A 5,828-nucleotide genomic window follows, 5' to 3' on the forward strand; every position below is an offset into this window, starting at 1 on the left:
GGTCCCCCAGCAGTGCCAGCCCACCGGCGCTGCGCTCGATTTCTCGCCGGGCCTTAGCTGCCTTCCCGCGGGGCAGGCCTCGGGACTGCATCCCGCCATGCCTGAGCCTTCCCCCGCCTCCCTGGGTTCCTGTGCAGCCGGAGCCTCCCCAACGAGCGCCGCCCCCTGCTCCACGGCGCTCAGTCCCATCGACCGCCCAAGGGCTGAGGAGTGCCACCGCATGGCGCAGGACTGGCAGGCAGGTCCACCTGCAGCCCTCCTGCGGGATCCACTGGGTGAAGCCAGCTGGGCTCCTGAGTCTGGTGGGGACGTGGACAGTCTTTGTGTCTAGCTCAGGGATTGTAAACACACCAACCAGCACCCTGTGTCTAGCTCATGGTTTGTGAGTGCACCAATCTACACTCTGTATCTAGCTGTTCTGGTGGGGCTTTGGAGAACCTTTATGTCTAGCTCAGGGATTGTAAATACACCAATCGGCACTCTGTATCTAGCTCAAGGTTTGTAAACACACCAATCAGCACCCTGTGTCTAGCTCAGGGTTTGCCAATGCACCAATGGACACTCTGTATCTAGCTGCTCTGGTGGGGCCTTGGAGAACCTGTGTGTGGGAACTCTGTATCTAACTAATCTGATGGGGACGTGGAGAACCTTTGTATCTAGCTCAGGGATTGTAAATGCACCAATCAGCGCACTGTCAAAACAGGCCACTGGGCTCTACCAATCAGCAGGATGTGGGTGGGGCCAGAGAAGAGAATAAAAGCAGGCTGCCTGAGCCAGTAGTGGCAACCCGCTGGGGTCTCCTTCCACAGTGTGGAAGCTTTGTTCTTTCAGTCTTTGCAATAAATCTTGCTACTGCTCAAGCTTTGGGTCCACACTGCTTTTATGAGCTGTAAGACTCACCGCGAAGATCTGCAGCTTCTCTCCTGAAGCCAGTGAGACCACGAGCCCACCAGGAGGAACGAACCACTCCAGACGTGCTGCCTTAAGAGCTGTAACACTCACAGCGAAGGTCTGCAGCTTCACTCCTGAGCCAGCAAGACCATGAACCCACCAGAAGGAAGAAACTCCGAACACATCTGAGCATCGGAAGGAACAAACTCCAGACGTGCCACCTTAAGAGCTGTAACACTCACCGCCAGGGCCGCGGCTTCGTTCTTGAAGTCAGTGAGACCAAGAACCCACCAATCCCGGACACACTGCTCTGTGCTCTTTTAGTTTTTCCATTGATAGGCAGCTTACCTTAACCAGCTCAGTTAGACCCTCTACCTTGTCGCAAGGACAGAGACCTTTTTGTATCTCAGGTTCTTGCTTTGGTGTACCGGAAGAATCGGATCACACCTGGGCTTGGAGAATAAGTGCAAGTTTTTATTGAGTGGAGGTAGCTCTCAGCAGATGGGGGAAGCGCGAAGGGTGATGGGAGTGGGAAGGTTTTCCCCTGAAGTCAGCTGCTCAGCGTCCTGGGCTCTCCTGGGACTGTCCCAGTCAAACTCCATGTCATTCTGCTTCTACCAGGCGGTGGCCTGCTGTGTGCTGGTGCCTGTCGGTGCATTTCTCCCGACAGAAGCCTGTGTGTTCTTCCTCTGATGTGATCCTCTGGACGTCCAGCCGTCTGTGTGTCTGCCTGTTAGGGTCTCAGGGGTTTTATAGGCACAGGATGGGTGCGTGTCATGCCCGGGTGGTCTTGGGAAATGCAATATTTGGGCAGGAAAACAAAAATGCCTCTCCTCATCTAGGTTCCTGGAGATGGAGCCCTAGCCGAGGACCATGCCCTTCCCGTTTCCATATCATGTAAAGGGACCATGCCTTTCTCTACCCAGCACAGCGACCGGTAAGAACAATTTCTTTGAAGAGTTATTCCTGAGTGTCTTGTGTCTTTCTTTGTAAAAAGACAATATCTCGTGTTCTGATTCTGAATTCTTTCAAGCTGTGTCGACTCATGAAAAAAACAAGTCTCATTTGGCCCAAATCTCTACCACTTTTCTTTTACAAGATGATAGGAAACTGAAAGAATGTAACCCAAACTTTTTTTCCCATGCAACTAAAAATTTTTCCTCCAAATTTTTCCCAAAAAAAGTTAGTGTGGTGGAAGATTTATTTGAAAATACTTCTTACACCTCAATTTTATGTTTTTACTCTTGACCTCTTGAAATGAATTACATCTGGACCTGAAATAGTGCTTGAAAATATTAATAGCACACATATATAAAGATTTTGTTAGCGATATTAGTTATATTAATTGGTAATTTATTTATATTAAATTAACAGTCAGTGAACAGTCCCAGTCATTTACCTATCACCTATGGCTGCTTTTGCACTACTGCAACTGAAACACTCCACTTAGAAAACAAATGGCTATTTTTTTTTTTATAATGCCTAACTCTGTGCTTGCTTGAATTAGTTTCTTAATTCCAGGAAGTAGCCTTGGGATAGAACAAAGGTTGTTGAATGCACCCCTATCCCTGGAAGTACAATGCTGAGCAGTTAATCTTCCATCCTGCTGAGGGCTAGCTGATACCAGCCAGACCACTAGGTGGCTCATTACTCAAGATAATAATCAGAGCAAGACATGCTGACCTGCCAGTTTCCCAAGTCCCTTCCCCTTTGAAACCCCTTTTCTCAGCCAAAGGAGGGCGAGATGGTCTTTGAGACATTATCCTGCCATCTTGACTTTATCCTGCCATCTCTTCAGGCTGTCAGCTGAATAAACCTGTTCTTTCTTCTACCAGCTCCTCGTCTCTCGAGTTTTGGCTTTTGATTGGCAAACACCCAAACCTGGGTTCAGTTTCACTACAATCACAAAATTGAGTAGTTGTGACAGAGACTGTATGGCCTGTCAAGCTCAAAATAGTGATTATCTGATCTCTTACTGAAAAAGTTTGTCAACTCCTGTATTAAATAAAAAAAATGAACACACACACATACGTACATGCAAGCACGTCTCTAAGACACCACAGATAATTGGAGAGGATGTGTGAGCTGAAATGATCAGCGTATAAGTAGAAAAAAATGCCTGGACACATCAAAATAATGCTTTGAAAAGAATGTCACCACACTTACTTTTTTGACCTGTCAGGAATTTATAAAATGTCTTAAGAGGTTTAAGACCATAATTTAATTCAAGGCTAAGAATTTTTTTTTTTTTTTTTTTGCTATGTAGAAGATGAATTGGAAAGAAACAATCATAATAGAAAGTGAAACCACTTAGAAAGTACACAGAAAAGAGTTCACACACACAGCAGGCTTGATGTTGTTTACAAGCTGGGCTCTTGCTCAGCATCTCAGAATTGGGCTTTTCGTAGTGTTAAAAGATGAAGGTATTTCATTGTGCCTAGTTTGTTTGTGCAAACAATATGATTTATACTCAACACTTGCTTTCACTTGGGAGTCTGGAATTAGATAACAATTTAAGCCGTATGACTAGGTCTTATTACAAAATCTTGGCATTGAGTCTCTAATGGGTTCCCTAGGAAAAACCATCCAACCCCTGTTACTGCATTTTCACTGATTAAGGAAGAATGTGCTCTGTATGGTCACTCTCAGGAAGCAGGCAGCATAAGGTCATCTGCTTCCTCCAGAATCCACTCATGTCTTTTTCCCTTATGATCTGGGTATGTATTCCTACTCAGTCTTTATAATAAACCTTAGCCATGAGTACAATTATATACTGAGTCTCATGAGTCCTTCTAACAAATCTTCAAAATGGAGGTTTTTATGTGGACCTCCGAAAAACTATTTCAATAGTACAGGCAAATTTTAGGAAGAACAGAACTGGAAAAGTGGTATAGAGAAAGAAGGCACATACATGGAGTTTAATAATAGATCATTTTCTAGTTTCTTAAAAAGATATTATCTTAATGAACAGCTTTGGAGAAGAAGTGAGGTATTATAGTTCCAATATTCACCACAGAGACCTATCAAATCAGGATCCTTCAGCTAGAACTGTTTTATCAGAAGACAAGAGGGGCTCAAGAACTGTCCAGAAGACATACAAAATGAAAACATGGGAGCCTTTAAGCTGTGGTTTCAGATGACTACTTTTGGAAGAAGTTAACTCTAACTCCATTGCCAAGAAAGCAGAAGCACAGAGGAGCTTGTGATTATGGATAAGGATGCCATATTAGGAGTAAATTATCTCACAGAAGTAATTGGTAATGAGAAAGTAAATGGATCTGTCAAAAAAAAAATTGTATTACCAACCCTTAAAATTCCCTCGGCCTTCAAAATTTGGAAACTAAAGGATATAAATATGCATCTTATGTCTTAAATCACTCTTGAGAATGGGTTTATTTGAACATCTTAGATAGAAGTTAAGTAACATACCTAGTTATAAGATCATATTGTTTAATGAAGAAATATGGAAGGTCAACTTGAAGATTTGGATCCAAGGCCCTAAAGTTTGGGTAATTGTTCCACGTCACGGGCATGAAGTAGTATATATAAATATCCTTATACAATAGCTAAGGTGTACAACTATCTGCTTTATCGAATGTCATTAAATTTCTTACAGATCAAAGGCCCTTAAACAAAATGGTTTCTATGACTATCTTCTGTTTATTAGAAAATAATAATATTGGGCAAAATATGTGAATATTATTTTTAGTCTTCAATTCAAAAATTTTAGTGTTTAAAATGTTTAATTTCCTTTTGGTCTTCATAATAATATCAACCATATGATTTACAACTTATTAAGGTACTGAGTATAGTTATTATGTGATTAAGGCAAATTCACAACTATGGAGAGAATTTGGGGAAAATCTTCTCTTTGGGGGCCCAATTTATATATCCTTCCAGAATTTCTTAGCTCCTTATGCTCCTGAGCTGTGTGGTATCTGATTTCCTCATTTGCTGGCTGGAGGATGAAAGCAGAGCCAAGTAAGAAGACCTGGAAGTGCCAAAAGTAAGTGTCCAACTAGTATATTTTTCTATCGTTTTTATCACTGCCCCCTTACTAAACTTAGTTTATATAAATTCACAAAACTGAGATAACTTAGGGTTAGATTGTTAGATCAACTTACAAAAATCAGATATCTTAATGTCAAATTTTGTCAATAATTTCAAGGGTACAGGTAATCAAGAGACTAGGAGGAAGTTTTCATAATTCTGGGATTATCAGTGTAAAACCGCAGGTTCCTTCTTATTACATTAGATTTAATACATAAGGTCTTCAAGCAATGCATGTGGTCTTTCCACTTACAAAGAAAGACCATCTTAATCATGAACATCTCCATTTTATATCAATTATATAACACATGTTACATTTTCTAAAAACTGTATCTCAGAGTGATGGCTTTTTGATATATCAAGTTAATTAGGCTGAACTGCATTTCCTAATTAATCAAACATTAACCTATGTGCTTCTGGAAGAAATTTTACACTTGTAAATAAAATCTTTGTCTTTGTTCTATTTTCTGACCAAATATGACTTAGACTGGATAAGTTATAAACAAGAGAAATGTATTTTTCATGGGTTCTGGAGAGATAAGTCTCATATCAGAGTATCAGCATGGTCAAGTTCTGATGAGGATTGTTTTTTGGATTACAGACTGTTGACCTTTCAATGTATCTTCAGATGCAGTAAAGCGGGAAAAGATCTCCTGAGGTTCTTTTTATATGGATACTTACATCTTTTATAAGGGCTCTATGATCATTACCTAATCACGTCCCAAGGCTCTACTTCTTAATACCCTCACATTACAGGTGTAGGATTTTTGACATATAAATTTTGGGGAGACACACTTTGTCCACTGAAGGTCCCAATCAGGTGATTTAAATTTGGAAGATATACTGAATGATCTGATTTACTCAATTGGAAGGGAGATTATCCTAGG

General features: G+C 41.3%; 1 long non-coding RNA gene across 1 annotated transcript; it reads left to right on the top strand.

Moving 5' to 3' along the window:
- Positions 1-784: 784 nt before the first annotated feature.
- Positions 785-4,897, top strand: LOC129528041 (uncharacterized). The gene is made up of 3 exons (XR_008673191.2): positions 785-1,160; positions 1,734-1,828; positions 4,792-4,897. It is a non-coding gene; the product is annotated as an uncharacterized lncRNA (long non-coding RNA).
- Positions 4,898-5,828: the final 931 nt, after the last annotated feature.

The sequence above is a fragment of the Gorilla gorilla genome, chromosome 19 (genome assembly GCF_029281585.2).
Source record: "Gorilla gorilla gorilla isolate KB3781 chromosome 19, NHGRI_mGorGor1-v2.1_pri, whole genome shotgun sequence".
In the NCBI taxonomy this organism is placed as follows: domain Eukaryota; kingdom Metazoa; phylum Chordata; class Mammalia; order Primates; family Hominidae; genus Gorilla; species Gorilla gorilla.